This window comes from Schistocerca piceifrons, chromosome 3, assembly GCF_021461385.2.
Source record: "Schistocerca piceifrons isolate TAMUIC-IGC-003096 chromosome 3, iqSchPice1.1, whole genome shotgun sequence".
In the NCBI taxonomy this organism is placed as follows: Eukaryota; Metazoa; Arthropoda; class Insecta; order Orthoptera; family Acrididae; genus Schistocerca; species Schistocerca piceifrons.
The window spans coordinates 264392286-264417668 of NC_060140.1; positions in this window are offsets into that span (position 1 = coordinate 264392286).

The following is a 25383-nucleotide window of genomic DNA, read 5'->3' on the forward strand; positions in this document are numbered from 1 at the left end:
TTGCAAGGGGTGGAAAATCACTACCATCAACAGCTGTAGTGTCAGAACTAGGCACAGGATCCGAACCCTCGCCCCCTTTATTTGTTTGTTTTTTGTTTTAGGGCGCAAAACTGCTATGGTCATTAGCGCCCTGTCTGTGACTTAGGAAAAGGTAAAAAACGAAAATGGAAACCAGCAGCAATGGGAACGAAACTCAAAAAATTGGAGAAACTAAAAGCAGAAGGAAAGCTTAAAAAACTACTACAGAAAGGGGTTGGTTGTCCCCAAAAAGAGCTTCAAATGACTGACGTCATCTCACTGGCACTAAAACTCGAGAACGCGATCGGCTGAGCGCGTGTCATCTGCTAAAATGGACGATATTTCAGGCGACAGCTGTAGACGGGCGCGTAACGGAGTAAAATAGGGGCACTCAATTAAAAGGTGTGTTACCGTCCACAGCTGAGAGCAGTGGGGACAGAGTGGGGGAGGATCGCCGCTTAAAAGATGTCGATGGCTAAAAAGACACTGCCCTATCCGGAGTCTAGTTGAAATTACCTCCTCCCGACGACGCGTTCGGGAGGAAGAGGTCCAAGCACAGGGAAGAGCTTTCACGTCCCGCAATTTCTTATGGGGAAGTGTCGACCAATGTGCATGCCATAAAAGAACATGACGACATAAAACACTCCGTAGATCGGCGAAGGGATTCGTGCGAATAGCTGGCTGAAGAAGAGAGACTGCAGCGTTGGCCGCTATATCGGCCGCCTCATTTCCACAGATACCAACGTGTCCTGGGATCCAGAGGAACGCCACCGAGACGCCCACCAAGTGGAGCAAGCGTAGGCAGTCCTGAATCCGGTGGACCAGAGGGTGGACAGGGTAGAGAGCTTGGAGACTGAGGAGAGAGCTGAGAGAATCTGAACAGATAACATACTGTATCCGCTGATGGCGACGGATGTATTGGACAGCCTGGAGAACAGCGTAAAGCTCCGCAATATAAAGCGAACACTGGTCGGGAAGCCGAAATAGATATGGGGTGTCGCCAACAATATAGGCACTCCCTACACCAAACGATGATTTTGAGCCATCAGCGTAAATAAATGTGGCATCCATTTTTTGTGCGCATAGAGCAGAAAATGCTCGACGATAAACATGTGAAGGGGTACCATCCTTGGGAGACTGACAAAGATGACGGAGCAGGCAGGTCCGGGGACGGAGCCAAGGCGGTGCTGTACCCCAAGTTGTCAAGAAAGTTTTAGGAAAGTGGAAAGAGAGAGAATGGAGCAGTTGACGGAAGCGGACTCCCGGTGGTAGTAGGGAGGAAGGGCGGCCTGCATACCCTACAGCCAAGGAAGCGTCGAAAAAAAGTTCATGGGCTGGATTAGCAGGCAAGGAAGACAGATGGCTAGCATAACGACTCAGAAGGACTGCTAGCCGATTGGACAGCGGAGGTTCAGCAGTCTCAGCATAAAGGCTTTCCACAGGGCTGGTGTAAAAAGCTCCAGACACTAAACGTAATCCACGGTGGTGGATAGAGTAGAGACGCCGAAGAATAGACGGCCGAGCAAACTATGCTTCCATAGTCCAATTTCGAGCGCACTAAGGCGCGATGGAGGCTGAGAAGGACCAATCGGTCCGCTCCCCAGGAGGTACCATTCAGGACACGGAGGGTGTTGAGGGATCGCAGACAGCGAGCCGAAAGATAAGAAACGTGAGAGGACCAGCACAGTTTTCTGTCAAACATGAGACCCAAGAATTTAGCGACGTCCGAAAACCGAAGGTTGACAGGTCCTAGATGTAAGGAAAGTGGAAGAAACTCCGTAAGACGACAAAAATTAACACAAACGGTCTTACTGGGAGAAAAGCGGAGGCCTGATTCGATGCTCCAAGAGTGGAGGCGATCGAGACAGCCTTGAAGACTTCGTTCAAGAAGGCTGGTCCGTTGAGAGCTGTAGTAGATCGCAAAATAGTCCACAAAGAGGGAGCCCGAGACATCAGGAAGGAGACAATCTATAATTGGATTTATGGCAATGGCAAACAGTACAACACTTAGCACGGAGCCCTGGGATACCCCGTTTTCTTGGGAGAAAGTACGGGAGAGAGTAGTTTTCACCCGCACTTTAAATGTGTGCTCTGCCATAAATTCGCGAAGAGAAAGGGGCAACCGACTGCAAAAGCCACAAGAGAACAGTGTGCGGAGGATGCCTGTCCTGTAACAGATATTGTATGCTTTCTCCAGATCAAATATATTGCTACCGTTTGGAGATTCCTGAGAAAATTTTTCGTGATATTAGTGATAAGTGGAGAGGACAACAAGATGATCAACGGCAGAAAGATGCTTTCGGTACCCGCATTGGGCAGGTGTTAACAGGCTTTGGGACTCCAGCCAACAGGCTAAACGGCAATTCACCATACGCTCCAAAACCTTACACACACTGCTCAATAGAGAAACAGGGTGATAGCTAGAGGGGAGATGTTCGTCCTTTCCAGGTTTCGGAACAGGAACGACGATAGCTTCCCGCCATCTTCTGGAAAAACTACTGTGGCTCCAAATTCGATTATAAAGGCAAAGGAGGTAACGCAGACTACGGTATGACAAATGCAGCAACATTTGGACGTGGACACCATCCGGGCCTGGGGCGGAGGAGCGAGAAAAAGAGAGGGCATGTTGGAGTTCCCGCATGGAGAAAACAGTATTGTAGCTTTCGCTGTTATGAGAGGAGAAAGCAAGAGGTCGCACTTCCGCTCCACGTTTCTTCGGGAGAAGGGCTGGTGGGTAATTTTAAGAGCTCGAAATCCCAGCAAAGTTTTGACCCAGTGAGTTAGAAATTGCGACGGGGTCCACTAATGTATCACGCGCGACAGTGAGCCCAGAGACCGGGGAGAAACTAGGCGCGCCTGATAACCATCGAATCCGACTCCAAACTTCCGAGGAGGGAGTAAACGTGTTAAATGAGCTGGTAAAGAAGTTCCAGCTTGCCTTCTTGCTATCGCGGATGACGCGACGGCACCGTGCACGGAACTGCTTATAGCGGATACAGTTGGCCAATGTAGGATCGTGTCTGAAAACGCGAAGAGCACGTCGCCGCTCACGTATTGCGTCACGGCATGCCTCGTTCCACCAAGGAACTGGGGGGCGCCGGGGCAATTCGGAGGTGCGAGGTATTGAACGTTCCGCAGCTGTAAGAATAACGTCTGTAATATGAGTGACCTCATCGTCGATGCTAGGAAAGTGACTGTCATCGAATGTCGCTAGAGACGAAAAAACAATCGGCTTGGGAAAACTTCCAGCGTCTTGGACGCATATATGACAGTTGTGGCTGCAATCGAAGGACACATGGAAAGTGGTCACTCGAGTGTGTATCAGCAAGGGCGAAACCATTCGCAGCGCCGAGCTAGCAGAACAGTACCGACCGAAAGGGCCAAATGAGAGAAATTTGTCGTGGAGGCAGACAAAAATGTAGGGTCCACTGTGTTGAGGCAAACAAGATCCGCTTGGTGGAAGACGTCTAGCAATAGTGAGCCACGTGGACAAGGATGTGGAGATCCCCAAAGCGTGTGGTGGGCATTGAAGTCCCCAACCAGCAAATAGGGGGGTGGAAGCTGACCAAGAAGATCAGCTCGTGCCATTGGTGTGGACGATGGAATGTCTACAGTACAAAGAGAGAAGGTGTATCCAGAAAGGGAAAGACGGACAGCGACTGCTTGGAAGGAAGTGTTTAAGGGGATTGGGTGATAATGGAGAGTATTATGGAGAAGAATCACGAGTGCTCCACGTGCTGGAGTGCCTTTAACAGAGGGGAGATGAAATCGGACTGACTGAAAATGCGGGAAAACAAAGCGGTCGTGCGGACGCAGCTTTGTTTCCTGAAGACAAAAGATGACCGGCGCGTACGATCGTAAGAGGATCGTCAATTCATCCCGATTGGCTCGAATGCCGCTGATATTCCAATGGATAATGGACATAGGGTGGACAGAAAATGGAAGAATGTGACCAAGGTTGCCGTCAACTCAACGACTGCTCAGAGCTTGCTACCGACAGCGTGGAACGGCACTCAGCCGAAGGCAGGAGCAGCTCCTGCCACCAGCGATCGGCCAGTTGATCGGCCGCCGGCAGTGCGCCTCGGCGACACAGAAGACGGCCGAGGGCTGTTACCGCCAGGTGGTGCGGTAGATGAGACACGCCGTGGCGGAGAAGGAGAGGAACTGGGTTTCTTATTAGCCTTCTTGGAAACATGATGTTTAGATGAAGGAGGAACCGATGGTTGTGAATTTGGGGCACGTAAAAAATCTTCACGAGTATGCTCTTTTTTGGAAGTCCGGGTGTCTGACTTTTGGGATCGAGATTTAGCAGAACCCGATGAAGGGTGAGCCATAGTGTGAGCAGGCGAAAGTGGGGAGGTTGAACGGGCGATCTTTGCGCTGGCCGATCTGACGACCGATTCACTAAAGGTGAGATTATAAGTCTGCGTGGCCGCCTCCTTTGTTGGCCGAGGACAGGCAAGGACAGTGCTGTATTTTCCTGTCTGAGGCACAGTGGGCTTTCGACTGGCGAATAATTTGCGAGCAGCAAAGGTCGACACCTTTTCCTTCACTCTGATTTCGTGAATGAGCTTTTCGTCTTTAAAAATGGGGCAATCTCGAGAGGAAGCAGCGTGGTCACCCATACAGTTGATGCAACGAGGGGATGGAGGTGGACAAGCACCCTCATGGGCATCCTTGCTACACGTAACACATTTGGTCGGGTTGGAACAGGACTGGCTGGTATGATTGAACCGCTGGCACTGATAGCAATGCGTAGGGTTCGGGACGTAGGGACGAACGGAAATTATCTCATAGCCCGCTTTTATTTTCGATGGGAGTTGAACTCTGTCAAATGTCAAGAAGACAGTACGGGTTGGAACGATGTTCGTGTCAACCCTTTTCATGACTATGAACAGGGGATCGTGTCAACCCTTTTATGACTATGAACAGCCGTTACGCCCTGGTCAGACAGGTAGTGTTGAATTTCCTCGTCAGACAATCCGTCGAGGGAGCGTGTATAAAAGACTCCACATGAGGAATTTAAAGTGCGGTGCGCTTCCACCTGGACTGGGAAGGTGGGGAGCAGCGAAGTACGCAGCAATTTTTGTGCCTGGAGGGCACTGACTGTTTCTAACAACAAGGTGCCATTCCGTAATCTGGAACAAGACTTTACAGGACCTGCAATTGGGTCGACACCGTTCTGAATAATGAAAGGGTTGACTGTGGAGAGGTCATGACCTTCGTCAGACCGAGAAACAACAAGGAACCGTGGCAACGATGGAAGAACTGCCTGAGGCTGAGACTCAGTGAACTTACGCTTGTGAGCGGACATAGTGGAAGCTGAGGAAACCATTGCAGAAGAATCCCCCATAATTACCGGTGTCTCCGATGGCGCACTCCTCCCTTGTGGGGGCCCTCTCTGAGGGCATTCCCCCCTTAGGTGATTGTTCACACCTCACGTCACATCTCCCGAGAAAGGGACAGAGGGACCAATCGGCACTTTCGGAAGGTATCAGCTCGGGTAATCACTTCTCCCTGGGCCTGGCCGTTACCAGGGGGTACGTAAGTGTCCTACCTGTCTACCCGGGGCGGGGAATTTCGCGTTACCCCGTCACTGGCTACACATGAAAATGCGTGGATCGCCCTTCGGACATGCACAGGGAGGAAGAAACAGAAAGGGAATAACAAAGAAAGGGAAAGGAAAGAAGGGAGGTCTCAAACGCCACAGTGGAGAAAAGGGTAAAGAGAAGAGGTAAGGAAAAGAGAAGGACAAAGGAAGGATGAAGACAGACAAGCAGAGAAGACGAAGAATGCGTTACATTTACGAGCGTCCGTCTCCGGACGCAGGCACAAACCACACTCCCAGAGGGGGAGAAAGGGAAGGAAAGAGCCAGAGGTGTGGGGCGGGGGGGGGGGGCGAAGATGGGGGATAGGGAAGGATGCAGAAAAGGAAGGTATGCAGCCCGGAAAGGAAGGAGAGCCACATTAGCTCGGGGTCCCATGCTCGCTACGCACATATCCACAAAAGAGTTGTGGATCCCCTGGGGGGGGGGGGGGGCGAACCCTCGCCCTGTTGGGCTGTGTTATCAGTTGCCAAAACTTCGCTCAAAGTCATCTTGCAGTGTTGGACTAAATTAATTTTCAGTACAAAAACACGACAGGCACAGTCCTGCCTTAAATGACCCAATTTGTTGCAAATATGGCACGATGGAGTTTGACCAGTGTAAATTACGTGTGCTTTATGCCCGTCAACAGTTATATGAGACGGGATAATCGTCTTCACTTTTATCTCTACCGAACGAATCCCATTGAAGCTCTGAATTTTTAATTTGTTTTGACCATCGTTCGTTAACTATAACCTTAATCTCAACATATTTAGAGAGGGCATCCTTGATTTTATTATTATGTATCTCAATTGGTAAATTTAACACTCGCACAGATCTATGAACAGCATCAGCTCTCCTGATAGCCACTTTACTTTTAGTGCCGTCTCTATGCAAAAATTCTACATGATCCCCGAATTTTCCAATAATTTTGTCTACAGAAACGGGGCTAAAAGATTTCACGAAAGCACAGTATTTGTGTCTATCGAGCTGAGTGGTATGCACCATATGAGAATTAATGCCAAATATCTGATCAAGCCAATCATGAATTTCGAGAGCAGTCGGCTGAACTCGTCGGGTTTCCTTGGCGATAGCAAAAACCAGCGTATTCTTCCTAACAGTCGTAGCCATGGTGTGCAGTAATCAGACGGAGATTCCGGTAATTACCGAAAACTCCACAAACGATGAATAATAGTCGGCTGAAAACACAAAAACAACACAGTAGGCAAAAAAAAACTCTTCACACACGAAGAAAATCACAAAAAAAACAAAGAAAGCGAAACGCAAATGTAAATGTAGACGAAGGCACTGACTAAACGCAGCAAACGATGGCACGCCCGTACGCTTAGGCAGCTAGAGCCAGAATGACCACTGAGTTACACCCCCGCCAGAGCAAGTACATAGCGCGTCTGACTATAGATCGGAAGGATGCGTGTTCAAATCACGTCGGGGTCACAACGAAATTTTCGTTTACGAAAGCCATAGGCGAGTATGTCAATTGAATCAGATACCAAACGATTACGGAGAACGGACGAACAGTACCTGCTTGAAAAAGGCTACTTGTGCAATTTTCCCATTCTGACATTAATGTGAAGGCGCCGACGACTCGCACTTTCTCCAGACGCGAAGGGTAAGTCGCTCGCTAGCAGCGGTTATTCAAAAATGGTTCAAATGGCACTGAGCACTACGGGACTTAACATATCAGGTCATCAGTCCCCTAGAACTTAGAACTACTTAAACCTAACTAACCTAAGGAGATCACACACATCCATGCTCGAGGCACGATCCGAACCTGCGATCGTAGCGGTCGCGCCGTTGCAGACTGAAGCGCCTAGAACCGCTCGGCCACAAGAGGCCGGCAGCGGTTATTCTTGCGTGTGCGGAATGACTGAGAATTCATTGATGGCACAAACTATGAGAAAAGATACTTTGAAGTTAACTTCCGATAATACATTTGCACGACCGACCACTTTCGAAATCGAGAATTTCCTCATAGATGTGATGAAAATTGGACACTATGAGATTATTGGTATACATTTGTTGGTTCTGTCAAGGGTAGTTTATGTCAGGGTGAGAGATGCCGAGTTTTGTAACAAAGTAGTTGAATCCTTTAGTTCAGGTGTTTAAGCATGGAAATGCGGGTGTAGTTACTGTTTCCTACGATTAGGATTTTCCAACTACCTTTTGAGGTTACAGCTGAACTGATAAATGTTGCGTTATCGTCATATGGCGAAGTTTTGAGTAACTTTGCAGAACGTTGGTCTCCGGCTCATAAGTATCCCGTATTGAATGGCGTCAGGCAGCTCAAAGTTTATTTGTAACGACATATTCCGTCGTACGTCACGGTTTGTGGATACCGTGCAATCGTAATGCATGATGGCCAACCTAGGACATGTGCTAGATCTAACTGGACGGGACATGTTCGTGCGGAATGTTTACAGCGGCGTCTGGTTGAAATGCCAACCGGAGCCCTCTCGCGATGTCTACAATACCGACATCGTACGTGTCGGTTGCCCGCGGTAAGCACGCATTACAACCGATTCGCGACGCAACTGCCCATCCCAGTCGGGTAGTTAATGTGACATCTTCGGACACGCCTGTCGTGTCCGAGATTGCCGCTTCCGAAGCCCCCCCGACACGAACAGGACCAGTGATGTGGTTGTGGAACAGCCCTAACGTAGCGCTGAGTTTGCGGAGGTGTCCAAGATTGCTGCATCCATATCCGAATCAGTCAATGAGTCGATGCCAAACTCTGACTCAGTAACACGGGGTAATACATCCCCAAATAAAAACAAAAAACGGAGAATGGCTCACCAAGGTGCAGAAGGTACAGCACCGAGCTTGCGGGAAAAGGCAAAATTAATCGGACAGAACTTAAAAGAAGGAACAGCCGAAACTGCCGTCTCGTGTTCGCGCTCGCGGGATACCACTGATGACACCATGTCAGAGGCACCCACGCCGTCCGACAGCTCACCTACTGAGACAACAACTCAGCTCACTGCGACACAGGGTACGAATCCACCAGTTCGTGAGACCATAGGCACTGATCCGTCAACAGACTGGGCAGACGATAGTGAAACGAATGAAGCAGATGTAGAGATGGAGGAGGATCCAACACCCTCGACCGGCACAACGCCCCCTTTCTCAGCAGTCAATTGAAGCCAAGTCAACGTGGCTTTTGTTTCTCAGACGTCCGAAACGGATAGCGGCTCAAATTGCGAGCTGTATGACGAATTCTACTTTTCCTCTTCCACACCAAACATCTATGACCACTTTGCAGGCCTACAAAATCCTGACTCTCAATAAGATACGCAGTGGACTGTATCTTAAAAACTTAAGAGATCTGTTATACGTGGCAGACATAGATGTCTCAATGCTCCAGGAAGTGACTGATACTAATTTAGACCACATCGCCGGATATAACGCTTTCACGAACCCGGGCAAAGGACTAGAACTTTGAACTGCCATACTGATAAAAGAAGGAATCATTGTAAATGGCGAGGAAAAACTTGTGACCGGCGGAGGGATAGCAGTAACTGTCAATAACATCAGGTTAATTAATATTTACGCAACTTCCGGGTCCAGTAATAGGCAACGCCGTTCTGAATTTTTTTTCGCCACGCTTTTCGGAACCAACTACAGCGATCTCATTTTTGGCGGTGATTGTAATTGTGTGCTTCGTCCAATAGACCAAACCCCACATTTTAATCGGTGTATCGAACTAGAGAAGATCATTTAAGAACTCAGCGGCAGGTTTTACGCATGCTACAAGCCATTCATTTAGTAGATTAAATAGAATTTATATATCGCGTCATTTAAGGTCCCACCTGCTACACACTGAAATATGGCCTACTGTATTTTGTGACCATGCTGCCTATATCCATACCGTCAACATGAAGAAACAGGAAACATACCGGAGTCGAGGATTATGGAAGTTAAATATCGCATATCTTCAAGATCCTTCTTGTCGCGAAGGTTTACTGTCAACTGCATGTGAACTTCAATTCAATTACTACAACTCCGATATAGATTGGTGGCTCAAATATGCCAAACCACAAATCAGGAAAACGTTAATTACTTACTTCCATGAGGAAAGTCAGTTGGACAAATGGACGATGGAATTTTACTTTCAGGGTCTTCGGGAATCGTACAAATTTGACGCGAGCGTTATGGGCAATTCTACACAGATGAAAAGAATTCAAGCAAAAATTTTATCGGTGAAACGGAAACAGTTGGAAGGCTTTCAAATTCGAACACGAGTTCCCAAGACGATTCAGGCAGAAGAGGCGGCCATGTATCGTATGTTGCGTGAAAGTAAAAGAGGCAGTAGGAAAATATTGACAGAACTCTGAACCAGCACCGGAGTAATACTTACCAAACAAAGTGAAATTATGAGTGCGATTCAAGAGTATTATCAAGAACTAATATCCACTAAAGTGACGGATGATACCGTGCTTGCAGATTTTACGACACATTTATTAAGGAGACTCGGCCCTACAGAGGCAGATCAGCTGATTACGGAGGTGACAGAAAAAGAATTGGAAGATATTAACCTGTGGAGTCCGAAGAATAGTTCTCCTGGTTGCGATGGAATACCTGCAGAGGTATATCAAACCACCTGGCCGCAAATAAAATCGCAACTACTAGCAATATGCGATGAATTACTGAACCCAAATAACGACATTCCACAGGAATTTCGACAAGGAACTGCAGTTCAAATGGTTCAAATGGCTCTGAGCACTATGGGACTTAACTTCTGTGGTTATCAGTCCCCTAGAACTTACAACTACTTAAACCTAACTAACCTAAGGGCATCACACACATCCATGCCCGAGGCAGGATGCGAATTTGCGACCGTAGCAGTCGCGCGGTTCCGGACTGCGCGCCTAGAACCGCTAGACCACCGCGGCCGGCAAGGAACTGCAGTCTTACTGCCCAAAACCCCGTGCAGTAACAGCCTCAAAAACCTGAGACCTCTCTTGTTGCTAAATAGTGTTTATTAACTGTTCGCCTGTGTTCTCAGCAAACAGCTTAAAATAGTCATGACCACAATCACTGGACGGTATCAAACGGTGGTGACAGTGGTGGTGGTGGTGGTGGTGGTTGTTAGGATGTTTAGGGGGGGACTAAACAGCTAAGGCCATCAGTCCCCCATTCCAAAAACAGCCAAGACAAAGTTGCGGAGCAGGTAAAACCCCAAGGGGAAGGAGACTCCCCCCCAGGCACTGAAAGAACACAAATGCGGCAACGAACACTACAGACGAAAAGAGTACAGATGAACACCAGACAGACAGAAACAGAAGAAAAGAAGAAAAGAAGAAGGCCAGAGACTGGTTGACTGACCACGAGAACAAAAAAAAGGTAAAGAGTCAACCATCCAACTACACACTAAAATCTGCAACCAAATATGAGAGACTCGAGGACAAGAGACACAGAAAGGGAAAGATGCAGGACCTCCCTAAATGGATCCATAAAAAGGACTACCACAGATAAAATATACAACGTCGTCAGCCATGGAGGCATCGTCGCATAAAACCAAAGGCAAAGTGCCTGGGAGATTAAAAGACTGCCGGAGGGTGCGCAGTCGGGGACACTCCAACAAAATGTGGGCGACCGTCAGCCGGGACCCACACCGACACAGGGTGGGATCCTCCTGACGCAAAAGATGGCAGTGCGTCAGGCAGGTATGGCCGATGCAGAGCCGACACAGGATGACTGAGTCCCTGCGAGAAGCCCGCATGGAGGAGCGCCACACATCAGTCGTCTCCTTGACAGCCCGCAGTATATTCAGGGATGTTATGTCATGCCACTTAGCAGTCCACATCCCAAGCACCTGACGGCGCAACACCAGCTGCTGATCGCGAGCCGTGTGGCCGATCTCCAAAGCTGGGGCGTCTATCGCCCCTTTGGCCAGCCTGTCAACACGTTCGTTCCCCAGGATGCCAGACCTGGCGTCCAAACAAAGACCACCGAACGACCAGAACGGGTAATGGCGGAAACAGACTCCTGAATAGAGGACACCAGAGGAGAAGAGGGATAGCAGCAGTCGATGGCCTGGAGGCTGCTCAGGGAGTCACTGCAGATGACGATGGATGTACCTGAGCAGGAATGTGTATGTGCAAGAGCGCGCAATATGGCCACCAGCTCTGCAGTAAAAATACTGCAGCCAGCCGACAAGCAACGCTGTTCAACATCGGCAGCGTGAGGAAAAGCGTAGGCAGTGCGACCATCAACTAGGGAACCATCAGTGTAGACAGTCTCACAGCCCGAAAATGAGGCGAGGAGCGGAAGAAAACGGCTACGGAGGGCCACAGGCGGAACCGAGTCCTTGGGTCCCTGTGCCAAGTCCAGACGGACGGACGGCCAGGACAAACACCAGGGAGGCGTAGGTGCACAGACTCGGAAGGGAGGCAGAAGAGGGAATGAACCCAGTTCCAACAGCAGGGACTGGATGCGGAAAGCTATGGAAAGCCCAGACCTAGGTCGCCATTCGGGCAGACGGAGGACCATGGCAGGGAAAAGCAGGCGACGATTGAGATGGCCTGGCGAGCAATGCACGTGGACATCATAGTCGGCGAGCAGTCGATGGCGGCGAATCCGCAGCGGGGGAACCCCGGCCTCCACCGGTAGACTATCCACGGGGCTTGTACGAAAAGCGCCAGTTGCAAGCCGAACCTCACTGTGGTGTATGGGGTCTAACAATGTCAACACTGAAGGTGATGCAGACCCATAGGCCAGGCTCCCATAATCAATCCTGGACTGCACAAGGGCTCTGTACAGTCGCAACAGCGTGCAGCGATCCGCACCCCAAGATGTGTGGCTCAGGCAACGGAGGGCGTTAGGGTGCCGCCAGTACTGTTGCTTCAGCTGAGTAATATGAGGAACCCATGTGAGCCGGGCATCAAAGACGAGGCCTAAGAAGCGGCATGTGTCCACCACTTCAAGCAGGTGGCCGTCGAGGTAAAGTTCAGGATGAGGGTGGACCATCTGACGCCTGCAGAAGTCCATAACTCGAGTCTTGGCTGCAGAGAACTGAAAACCATGAGTCAGAGCCCATGATGCTGCCTTGCGAAAAGCTACTTGCAGCCTGCGTTCGGCGACTCCCGTAGTCGTGGAGGTAAATGAGATGCAGAAGTCGTCGGCATACAAAGAAGGAGACACCGACGACCCCACGGCTGCAGCCAGACCATTAATGGCCACTAGAAATAAGGAGACGCTCTACACCGAGCCCTGTGGGACCCCATTTTCCTGTGTATAAGAGGAACTAGAGGTGGCACCGACTTGCACCCGGAAGGAGCGGCGCAATAGAAAGGTTTGAAGAAAAGCCGGGAGCCGACCACCAAGACCCCACTCATGCAATGTAGCAAGGATGTGATGCCTCCATGTGGTGTCATACGCCTTCCGCAGATCAAAAAATACAGCAACGAGATGCTGACGTCGGGCAAAGGCCATACGGATAGCAGATTCCAGCCGCACCAAATTGTCCGCAGCAGACCGGCCCCAACGGAAGCCACCCTGGGATGGAGCGAGGAGACCGCGCGACTCAAGGACCCAACACAAACGCCGCCCCACCATACGTTCGAGCAATTTGCACAGAACGTTGGTGAGGGTAATGGGACGATAGCTGTCCACCACCAGTAGGTCCACACCGGGCTTCAAGATGGGGACAACAACACCCTCTCCCCATTGCGACGGGAACACACCCTCGCTCCAAATGCGGTTAAAGATGGTGAGGATGTGTGTCTGGCAGTCCCTGGAGAGATGCTTCAGCATCTGCGCGGGGATGGAGTCTGGTCCTGGTGCTGTATCAGGGCAATCGGCGAGGGCAGCGATGAATTCCCTCTCGCTGAAAGGAGCATTGTATTTTTCAGAACGACGCGTGTGGAACGATAACGGCGTCTGTTCGGCTCGCTCCTTTAGAGAGCGAAAGGCGGGGGGATAAGTTGCAGTCGCAGAGCTCTTAGCAAAGTGCGCAGAAAGGTGTTCAGCAATGGCGGCAGCGTCCGTGCAGACAGCACCGTCCAAGGAAATCCCAGGGACACCCATAGGGGCCTGGTATCCATAAATCCGCCGGATCCGGGACCACACGAGCGAGGGGGAGACACGGGAGCCCAAGGATGAGACATACTTTTCCCAGCACTCCTGCTTACGCCATGCAATAAGACGACGGGCCAAGGCACGGAGCCTCTTAAAGGCGATGAGGGTCTCGAGAGACGGGTGCCACCTATGACGCTGGAGGGCCCGCCTACAGTCGCGAATAGCCTCAGCAATCTCCGGCGACCATCAGGGTACAGCCTTCCTCCAAGGGAGTCCAGAAAAGCGGAGGATGGCAGCCTCGGCCGCCGAAATGATTGACGTGGTTAAGACACAGACCACCTCGTCAATTTCACCCTGTGGGGGAGACTCGATGGTTGCAGCAGAAGTAAAAGCCGGCCAGTCAGCCCTGTGGAGAGCCCAGCGGGGCAGGCGCGCAGAAGAATGACACTGGGGCAGTGGCAAATAGATGAGAAAATGGTCACTACCACACAGGTCAGGATGCACTCTCCAGTGGAGGGATGGGACAAGTCCGGGGCTGCAAAGCGAGAGATCGATGGCCCAGAACGAGCCATGGGCCACACTGAAATACGTGGGAGCACCAGTGTTCAAGAGGCTAAAGTCGAGCTGAGCCAACAAATGCTCCACGGCACGACCGCGGTCATCGGAGACAGTCCCACCCAATTGACGGTTGTGGGCATTGAAATCCCCCAGTAACAAGAAAGGTGGCGGCAATTGGGCCAGCAGCGCAGCCAGCTCACGCTGCATGACATCACCATCCGGTGGAAGGTACAGACTGCAGATGGTAATAGCCTGTGGTGTCCACACCCTAACAGCGACAGCCGCTAAAGCCGTTTGTAGAGGGACAGACTCGCTGTGAAGAGAGTTAAGGACATAGATGCAGACGCCACCCGACACCCTTGCATAAGCTGCTCGGTTCTTATAATAACCCCGATAGCCACGGAGGGCGGGGTTTCGCATTGCTGGAAACCAAGATTCCTGCAGAGCAATGCAGAGAAAAGGATGAAGGCTGATAAGTTGTCGGAGCTCAGCTAGATGGTGGAAGAAACTGCCGCAGTTCCACTGGAGGATGTTATTGGCCATGTCTGAGAGAGGCGTGACGGGACGTGGAAGGCAGATTACGCCGTTGGGTCACCTGCTGTCTCCAATTGAGCACCGGTGCTAGCGCTATCCATGGCGTCCGAGAGACCGGCGAGATCGAGGTCCTCAGCGGACGCAATCTCCACCTCGTCCTCAGACGCAGAGCATGTAGGAAGCGGTGGGACGGGTGCCATCGCAATGTCGGTATTCTTGGGGACTTTCTTCTGCTTCTGTTTCTGTTTCTCGCGTTGTGCCTTCGGTGGTTCAGGTTGGAGGGCTTCACAGGGTCAGCCTTAGGGACGGATGACGACCGTGAGGCCCTACGACCAGGGACTGGTGGTTGTTTGCGGCACTTTCGGGGGTCTGCTGTACCGCTGGTCGGAAATTGCGAAGGGAGGTCCCCAAGGGACCCCTTCCTTGAGAGAGGAGCCGAAGAAGTCTTACGCTTCTCCGGCTGGGAAGGGGGAACTGATGTCCCAGAGTGTTGGGGGGGTGTTGCTCCTGAAGTAGATGGAGCAGGAGCAACAGGTTGTGAAGGGCCCCCCCACAAGCAAGGTTGGTTGGTTGGTTGGTTGTTGGATGTTTAAGGGGGGCTAAACAGCGAAGGTCATCAGTCCCCCATTCCAAAATCAGGCGAGCCGAAAATCTACGAAGCAGATAAAATCCAAAGGGGGAGGAGACGTCCCCCCAGGCGCTAAAAGCACACAAATTCAGCAACAAACACTACAGACAAGAACAGGACAGAGGAACACCAGACAGAAAGAAACAGAAGAAAGGAAGATGGCCGGAGACTGGTTGACTGACCACGAGATCAAAAATGGGAAAGAGTCAACCATCTCACGGCACACCAGAACAGCAACAGACACAAGGACAAAAGACACAGAAAGGGAAAGGCGCAGGACCTCCCTAAATCGAACCATAAAACGGACTACCACGGATAAAATTTAAAACGGTATCAGCCATGGAGGCATCGTCGGATAAAACCAAAGCCAAAGTGCCCGGGAGTTTAAAAGATTGCCGGAGTGTGCGCAGTCGAGGACACTCCAGCAAAATGTGGCCGACCGTCAGCCGGGACCCACACTGACACAAGGGGGGATCCTCCTGACGTAACAGATGGCCGTGCGTCAGGTAGGTATGGCCGATGCGCAGCCGACACAGGACTACCGAGTCCCGGCGAGAAGCCCGCAGGGAGGAACGCCACACATCGGTCGTCCCCTTGACAGCCCGTAGTTTATTCGGGGCTGTCATGCCACGCCACTCAGCAGCCCACATCCCAAGTACCTTACGGCGCAACACCATCTGCTGGTCGCGAGCCGTAAGGCCGACCTCCAAAGCCGGGGCGTCGATCGCCCCTTTGGCCAGCCTGTCTACACGTTCGTTCCCTGGGATGCCAACATGACCGGGCGTCCAAACGAAGACCACCGAACGACCAGAACGGGCAATGGTGGAAACAGACTCCTGAATGGAGGACACCAGAGGAGAGGAGGGATAGCAGCGGTCGATGGCCTGAAGGCTGCTCAGGGAGTCACTGCAGATGACGATGGACCCACCTGAGCAGAAACGCAGATGCTCAAGAGCGCGCATGATTGCCACCAGCTCTGCAGTAAAAATACTGCAGCCAGCCGGCAAGGAGCGTTGCTCAACATGGGCAGCGTGAGCAAAAGCGTAGGCAGTGCGACCATCAACCAGGGAACCATCCGTGTAGACAGGCTCACAGCCCGGAAATGATTCGAGGAGCACAAGAAAACGACGACGGAGGGCCACAGGTGGAACCGAGTCCTTGGGTCCCTGTGCCAAGTCCAGACGGACGGACGGCCGGGACAAACACCAGGGAGGCGTAGGTGTACGGACCCGGAAGGGAGGCAGAAGAGGGAATGACCCCAGTTCTGACAGCAGGGACTGGACACGGACAGCTATGGAAAGCCCAGACCTAGGGCGCCGTTCGGGCAGATGGAGGACCATAGCAGGGAAAAGCAGGCGACGATTGGGATGATCTGGCGAGCAATGAACGTGGACAGCATAGTCGACAAGCAGACGATGGCGGCGAATCCGCAGTGGGGGAACCCCGGCCTCCACCAGTAGACTATCCACGGGGCTGGTGCGAAAAGCGCCAGTGGCAAGCCTAACCCCACAGTTGTGTATGGTGTCTAACAACTTCAACACTGAGGGGGACGCAGACCCATAGGTCAGGCTCCCATAATCAAGCCGGGACTGCACAAGGGCTCTGTACAACCGCAGCAGCGTGCAGCGATCTGCACCCCAAGACGTGTGGCTAAGGCAGCGGAGGGCGTTGAGGTGCCGCCAGCATTTTTGCTTCAGCTGAGTAACATGAGGAACCCATGTGAGCCGGGCATCAAACACGAGTCCCAAGAAGCGGCAAGTGTCCACCACTTCAAGCAGGTGGCCGTCGAGGTAAAGTGCAGGATGAGGGTGGACCGTCCGACGCCTGCAGAAGTGCATTACTCGAGTCTTGGCAGCAGAGAACTGAAAGCCATGAGTCAGTGCCCAAGATGCTGCCTTGCGAACGGTGACTTGCAGCCTGCGTTCGGCGACTCCCGTAGTCGTGGAACTAAATGAGATGCAGAAGTCGTCGGCATACAAAGAAGGAGACACCGACGACCCCACTGCTGCTGCCAGACCATTAATGGCCACTAAAAATAAGGAGACGCTCAACACCGAGCCCTGTGGGACCCCATTTCCCTGTATATAAGAGGAACTAGAGGTGGCACCGACTTGCACCCGGAAAGAGCGGCGCAATAAAAAGGTTTGAAGGAAAGCCAGGAGCCGACCACGAAGACCCCACCCATGCAACGTGGCGAGGATGTGATGCGTCCATGTGCTGTCATACGCCTTCCGCAGATCGAAAAATACAGCAACAAGATGCTGACGTCGGGCAAAAGCCGTACGGACAGCAGATTCCAGCCGCACCAAATTGTCCACTGCAGACCGGCCCCGACGGAAGCCACCCTGGGATGGAGTGAGGAGACCGCGCGACTCAAGGACCCAACACAAACGCCGCCCCACCATACGTTCGAGCAATTTGCACAAAACGTTGGTGAGGGTAATGGGACGATAGCTGTCCACCGCCAGTGGGTCCGCACCGGGTTTCAAGATGGGGACAATAACGCCCTCCCGCCATTGCGACGGGAACACGCCTTCGCTCCAAATGCGATTAAATATCGCGAGAATGTGTCTCTGGCAGTCCCTGGAGAGATCCTTCAGCATCTGCGCGTGGATGCAGTCTGGGCCTGGTGCTGTATCAGGGCAATCGGCGAGGGCGGCGAGGAATTCCCTCTCGCTGAAAGGAGCATTGTATGTTTCAGAACGACGCGGGTGGAATGAGAACGGCGTCCGCTCGGCTCGCTCCTTTAGAGAGCGAAAGGCGGGGGGATAGGATGCAGTCGCAGAGCTCTGAGCAAAGTGCGCGGCTAGCCGTTCAGCAATGGCGGCAGCGTCCGTGCAGACAGCGCCGTCCAAGGAGAGCCCAGGGACACCCACAGGGGTCTGGGAGCCATAAATCCGCCGGATCCGGGACCACACGCGCGAGGACGAGACACGGGAGCCCAGGGAGGAGACGTACCTCTCCCAGCACTCCTGCTTACGCCGTGCAATAAGACGACGGGCGAAGGCACGGAGCCTCTTAAAGGCGATGAGGGTCTCCAGAGACGGGTGCCGCCTATGACGCTGGAGAGCCCGCCTACGGTCGCGAATAGCCTCAGCAATCTCCGGTGACCACCAGGGGACAGCCTTCCGCCGAGGGAGGCCAGAGGAACGGGGGATGGCAGCCTCGGCGGCCGAAATGATGGACGTGGTGAAAACAAGGACCACCTCGTCAATGTCACCCTGTGGGGGAGACGCAATGGTTACAGCGGAAGTAAAAGCTGGCCAGTCAGCCCTGTGGAGAGCCCAGCGGGGCAAGCGCCCAGAAGAATGACACTGTGGCAGTGACAAATAGATGGGAAAATGGTCACTGCCACACAGGTCAGGATGCACCCTCCAGTGGAGGACAAGTCCAGGGCTGCAAATAGAGAGTTCGATGGCCGAGAACGAGCCATGGGCCACACTGAAATGTGTGGGAGCACCGGTGTTTAAGAGGCTAAGGTCGAGCTGAGCCAACACATGCTCCACGGCCCGACCACGATCATCGGAGACAGTCCCACCCCATAGAGGGTTGTGGGCATTGAAATCGCCCAGCAGCAAAAAAGGTGGCGGCAGTTGTGCTATCAGAGCAGCCAGGACATGCTGCGCGACAGTACCATCAGGTGGAAGGTAAATGCTGCAGACGGTAATGGCCTGTGGCGTCCACACCCGAACAGCGACAGCCTCTAAAGCTGTTTGTAGAGGCACAAACTCGCTGTGAAGAGAGTTCAGGACATATATGCAGACGCCACCAGACACCCGTGCATAAGCTGCCCGGTTCTTAAAATAACCCCGATAGCCACGGAGGGCGGGGGTTCGCATTGCTGGAAACCAAGTTTCCTGCAGAGCAATGCAAAGGAAAGGATGACGGCTGATAAGGTGGCGGAGCTCAGCGAGATGGTGGAAGAAACCGCTGCAGTTCCACTGCAGGATGTTAGTAGCCATGGATGGGAAAGGCGTGAAGGGACTGGGGAGGCAGATTACGCCTCCGGGGCCCCTGCTGCTACTGAGTCACCACCTGGACAACAGCCATCTACTGCATCTGAGGGACTGGCGAGATCCATGTCCTCAGCGGACGCCAGAATCTCCACCTCATCCTCAGACGCAGAGCTTGTAGGAAGCGGTGGAATGGGTGCCACCACAATGTCGGTAGCCTTGGGGAGTTGCTTCTTCTCCTGCTTCTCGCGCTGTGCCTTTGGTGGCGCAGGCTGGGAGGGCGCAACTGGGTCGGTCTCAGGGACAGACGACGACCGTGTGTCCCTACGACCAGGGACTGGCGGTTGTTTAAGCCACTTGCGGCTGTCGGCCTTTGTACCGGACGGAACTTGGGAAGGGAGGTCCCCAAGGGACCCATTCCTTACGAGAGTAGCCGAAGAAGTCTTACGCTTCTCCGGCTGGGAAAGGGGGACTGATGTCCCCGATGGTTGGGGGGGTGTTGCTCCTGAAGTAGATGGAGCAGGAGTAACAGGAGGTTTAGTGCCCCCCACCATCAAGGGGGCAGGTGTGGGACTTCGACTCTGAGAGCTGACCGGAGCGGATGGAAGTGGAGAAGGAGTGACAGTGGCGGCATAAGAAACTGGCATGCGCACCGGATGAAGCCGATCATATTTCCGCTTCGCCTCAGTGTACGTCAGGCGGTCGATAGTCTTTATTTCCATGATCTTCCGCTCCTTCTGCAGGATCGGACAGTCTGGCGAGCAAGGCGGATGGTGCGCACCACAGTTCACACAGATTGGAGGCGGCGCACAGGGATGATCAGGATGGGAAGGTCGACCGCAATCGCGACAGACGAGGTCGGAAGCACAGCGTGAAGACATGTGGCCGAACTTCCAACACTTGAAGCACCGCATCGGGGGAGGGATATACGGCTTGACATCACATCGGTACACCATCACCTTGACCTTCTCAGGTAACGTGTCACCCTCGAAGGCCAAGATGAAGGCACCGGTGGCAACTTGACGATCCCTCGGACCCCGGTGGACGCGGCGGACGAAATGGACACCTCGGCGCTCCAAGTTGGCGCGCAGCTCGTCGTCGGACTGTAAAAGCAGATCCCTGTGAAAGATAATGCCCTGGACCATGTTCAGACTTTTATGGGGCGTGATAGTTACGGAGACATCCCCCAGCTTAGTACAAGCGAGCAAGGCCCGCGACTGGGCGGAGGATGCCGTTTTTATCAACACTGATCCGGACCGCATCTTGGACAAGCCCTCCACCTCCCCAAACTTGTCCTCCAAATGCTCTACAAAGAACTGAGGCTTCACGGATATAAAGGATTCCCCATCAGCTCTGGTACAGACAAGATATCTGGGCGAATACGTCTCAGTGTCACGCAATGCCTGTCGTTCCTCCCATGGTGTGGCGAGGGAGGGGAACGATTTGGGGTCATAAACGTTACCTTTAAAATGGGCTCTCGAACGCTTAGAGACTGCTGACGGCTGGCCGCCAGCGACAGATGATGTACCACGCTTCATTGCGGGTCATCCGCCCTGATGCCACCTACTCCGACCAAGGGCCCTCCCCACGGGCGCCACCCAGCCACAGCAAAGGCCACCTGGCAGGATGGCCATTGCTGGGAGTCCTGATGCCCCACGGAGATGGGCATCTACTCCTTGGCATACGTGGGGAGTGAACGGCGCAGGCATCAGTAGAGCGATCCCTGTGTTGTCAGGGGGCTACAACCAAGAGGGTACATGGCGACCCCACCACAACGGACTGGCTACCGTGCTGGATCTTAGGTGCAAAAATGGCCAAGGTCGTCGTCACAGTTAAAAGAAACACTGCAGAGGGCAGCGTGGTAATCGCCCAAGAGATCGAAAACGAGCGGGACACCATGGCAACGACGAGAAAGACGGCTATAGGTCTAATTGCACGAAGGATACAGTGCACCATGTAAGGTGCCCTTCCCCAATTGGCTCGCTCTTCGGAATAATTTAGATAGATGGAGGTCAAACCCGAGAGGGGACCATCACATAAGGCCGAAACGTTTGAGACTCCTTTTAGTCGCCTCATACGACAGGCAGGAATACCGCGGGCCTATTCTAACCCCCGAACCCGCAGGGGGTCACAAGCAAGGGGGCTGGTGGATTCTGACCGATCTTAGAGCCGATTCGGGACGATGAGAGAACCGTCGTGGCAGCAGCGGCGTAAGTTGACGTCATTGCCACAGGATGGAGCCGCTCATATTTCCGCCTAGCCTCGGGGTATGTCAGGCGGTCCAGGGTCTTATATTCCATTATCATCCTTTCTTTCTGGAATATCCTACAGTCTGGCGAGCAGGGGGAATGCTGTTCTCCGCAGTTAACATAGATAGGAGGCGGGGCACATGGAGTATCGGGATGCGAAGGACGTCCACAATCCCGACACGTGATTCTGGAAGTACAGCGAGACGACATGTGCCCGAACTTCCAGCACTTAAAACACCGCATCGGAGGAGGGATATATGGCTTCACATCACAACGGTAAACCATCACCTTGACCTTTTTGGGTAAAACATCATCTTCGAAGGCCAAGATGAAGGCACCGGGGGCTACCTGATTATCCCTCGGACCCCGATGGACGCGCTGGACGAAGTGAACACCTCGTGGCTCTAGGTTGGCATGTAGTTCATCGTTGGACTGCAGAAGAAGATCCCTGTGGAATTTAATACCCTGGACCATGTTGAGACTCTTATGTGGCGTGATGCTAACGGAAACATCCCCCAACTTGTCACAATTGAGCAACCCCCGTGACTGGGCAGAGGATGCTGTTTTGATGAGTACTGAACCAGAGCGCATTTTGGACAAGCCCTCCACCTCCCCGAACTTGTCCTTTAAATGCTCCACAAAAAACGGGGGCTTGGTTGACATAAACGATTCCCCATCAACTCGCGTACACACAAGGAACCAGGGTGGATATTCTCCACTGCCTTCTTTTGCCATACGTTCCTCCCATGGAGTGGCCAGGGAGGGAAATGATCGTGGTTCGTATTTCTTGCCGTTGAGGTTAGACCTCGATCGCTTAGAGACTGGTGGTGGAGGCCCACCAGCGAGAGATGATGTCCCACACTTCATTGCAGGTCATCCGCCCTGATGCCACCCACTCCGACCAGGGGCTCTCCCCACGGGCGCCACCCAGCCACAGCAAAGACCACCTGGCAGGACAGGCTTTGCTGGGAGTCCCGATGCCCCAGAGGGATAGGCATCTACTCCTCGGCATATGTGGGGAGGTAGCAGCTCAGGCATCAGCAGTGCAATCCCTGTGTAGTCAGGGGGCTACCACCAAGAGGGTACATGACGACCCCTCCACAACGGACTGGCTACCGTGCTGGATGTCGGGTGTCTAATATCCATATGTGTCAGGAGGGCAAAGATGGAAGTTCATAATGGAGGGCATGTATGCTGCCCAAAACACACAGCAGCTGATGTGGCTGGAAGCACGGTGTAAGGCCAACTCCATGACAATATCGGTTGTGCCAGATCTTAGGGCAAGAGGGATATATTCCACGTAAGGCGTCCTTCCCCAAATGGTACGCACTAACAGAAAATTTTGAAAGATAGGTGTCAAACCCTATAGGGGACAATCACATTAAGGCCAAAACGTTTGAGACTCCTTTTAGTCGCCTCTTACGACAGGCAGGAATACCGCGGGCCTATTCTTACCCCCAGACCCACAGGGGGAGATAGCGAAGAACATCGATTTGTTTCTGAGCAAGTGCGTGATGTTTGGGCGGTCATTCGACAGTTGTTGGCAAACATAACGCCAGCTGACTTCCTCATTCCAGAGGTTGTCCCTTACCTTCAGACCAAAGGACATGCAGTTAACTGGCTCAAAGGTCACACAGATTGCTGCCTTTTCAATGTGGACGAAAAAAGTAAAGAACACTTTCTTACGTACTTACTGATATAGCACCAAACACTGCGGATTACACAAAATTATAAGGATAATTTTGCTAACTTTTTAAGTAAAGCGATTGTTGCACAACCACTATATGACGGAATCATCATGTAAAATGAACGTTACCTTATCCACTTGGACTGCCGAGACACAGAGAGGTAACATTCATCTACTTCTGGCTTGGTGGATTAAACCTTTATTTCGGAAGCAAGAAGTGAAGCCCAGAGAAGACAGTGAGGAGAAGAATAATTAAAAAGTACGTCACGTCGATGTCTCTACAAAATAAGATATTATGAAAACGTCTGTGGAGAGCTTTTTAAAAAAATTCATTGGCAGATGCCACGCTGACTGAGGAACGCGGTTCGTAGATACTCGATTGTCACCGAAGATACGATGGGAGAGAAACAACGATACAAGTCTCTTACTTTTATTTTTATTTTATTCATTAATTAATTTCTTCTTTTCTGTGGAGCAAGAAGCAATTATGAGCTACAAAGTGCACGGTCTTAATGGCTCTCATGAATACATATGAACTATTCATTATATTCATTTACACTGCTATGAGATGTAAATGTGCATTTAAGGAAAAGTTTCTGTTATTTTGTTCCTGGAAGATGAGTCACGCCGAAGCAGTTTTTCGTTATGAAGAAGAGGTAGGGCGATGTGGTGACAGCTCAGGAGAGAGGCACTGTGGCCAGGCCTCAGACTGCTTGACCCCTGCCCACTTTGCCCCCGCCTGCCTGTTACCACAGAGCTTCTGCACAAAAAAAAAAAAAAAAAAAAAAAAAGCCTAGGATACCTGGCTTTCTAGTAAAAAACACATGAACATAATAATAGAAAGAAAAAATGGATAAGGCATCGGTCTCCTACACTGGTGATTGTGGGTTCGTGTCCCACCAGAGGTACACAATACAAAGTGGCTAGGATACCTGGCTTTCACCCAGGAGGCCTGGGAACAAAAAATGGATAAGGCGTTGGACTTCCGATCCGAAGATTGCAGATTCAAATCATGTCAAAAAAGAGAAAAAAAAGAAAGTGGTTAAGGCGTCTGACTTGACACTGACAGTTTCCCTCTGGGAGCGTAGGGTCGAGTCCTGCCGACTGCGAACATTTTCTCGCTCTCAAAAGATGGACGTTCAGCTGCATCCTAGCCGTTACTTTATTACCAAACAAGTGGGTCGCCATCGGCTCCAGAGTTCAGCGCTACAGTAAAAACAAAAAAAAAAAAAAAAAAAAAAAAAAGCGCGCTGCTCTCTGTTGGATCTTCTCTATCTCTTCTATCAACCCTATCTGGTACGGATCCCACACCGGTGAGCAGTATTCAAGCAGTGGGCGAACAAGTGTTTGGAAGACGCTGATATGCGGCAGAAAACCCGATTTCCACTAGATGTCATCAAATCACATCACATCACAAGACTCTACGGCGAGGAAATGTGCTGCAATATGAAGAAACTGGACAAGCTGCGACAACGCAAAGAGAGGATGGTGAGTTCACTCAACTTCCTCCTCAGGTGCAGAGATGGAGATGTGGTGCCTGTATTTGCCAAAATCAAAGTTCATATTACGTCTAGGGTGGACAACAGGATCCAGCACCGAGCCAGCATCGCTCTGGTGAGAGAAAGAGTCCGTGACATACGTCATAAACTTGATGTCACGTCCAGGGAGCTGTTTCATCTACACCTGTACATGGCTGCCAAACTAGCGCAAGAGGATTGGGACAGAATTGATGGAGTGTCTTGGTCACTAGCAGCGTGCATTAAGAACAATGCTACAGCCCGACAACTGGCAAAATTTGAACGCCTGAACAGCAGAGTGCAACAAAATCCTGACACTCGCAAGGTTGTAAATTTGAGCGACAAAACACTGGATGAAGCTACCCTGAAGGTTCTTGGCAGGGGCCTAAATTTCGCTGTCACTCCTAGAGATCTACTGGTAGCCAATTTCATCAGCTCTGTGGAACAAGTCGTCAACACACACCCTCAAGTACGGCTGAAGAGATTCGGAGAAAGATGTGCAGAGCCCTTACCAGAGCCAGGCCGCCTAACATCTCAAGAGACGAGAGGATGGCCCTCAGGAGATTACGAGGAGATGACGACATAGTGGTATTACCAGCAGACAAAGGGAACTCCAC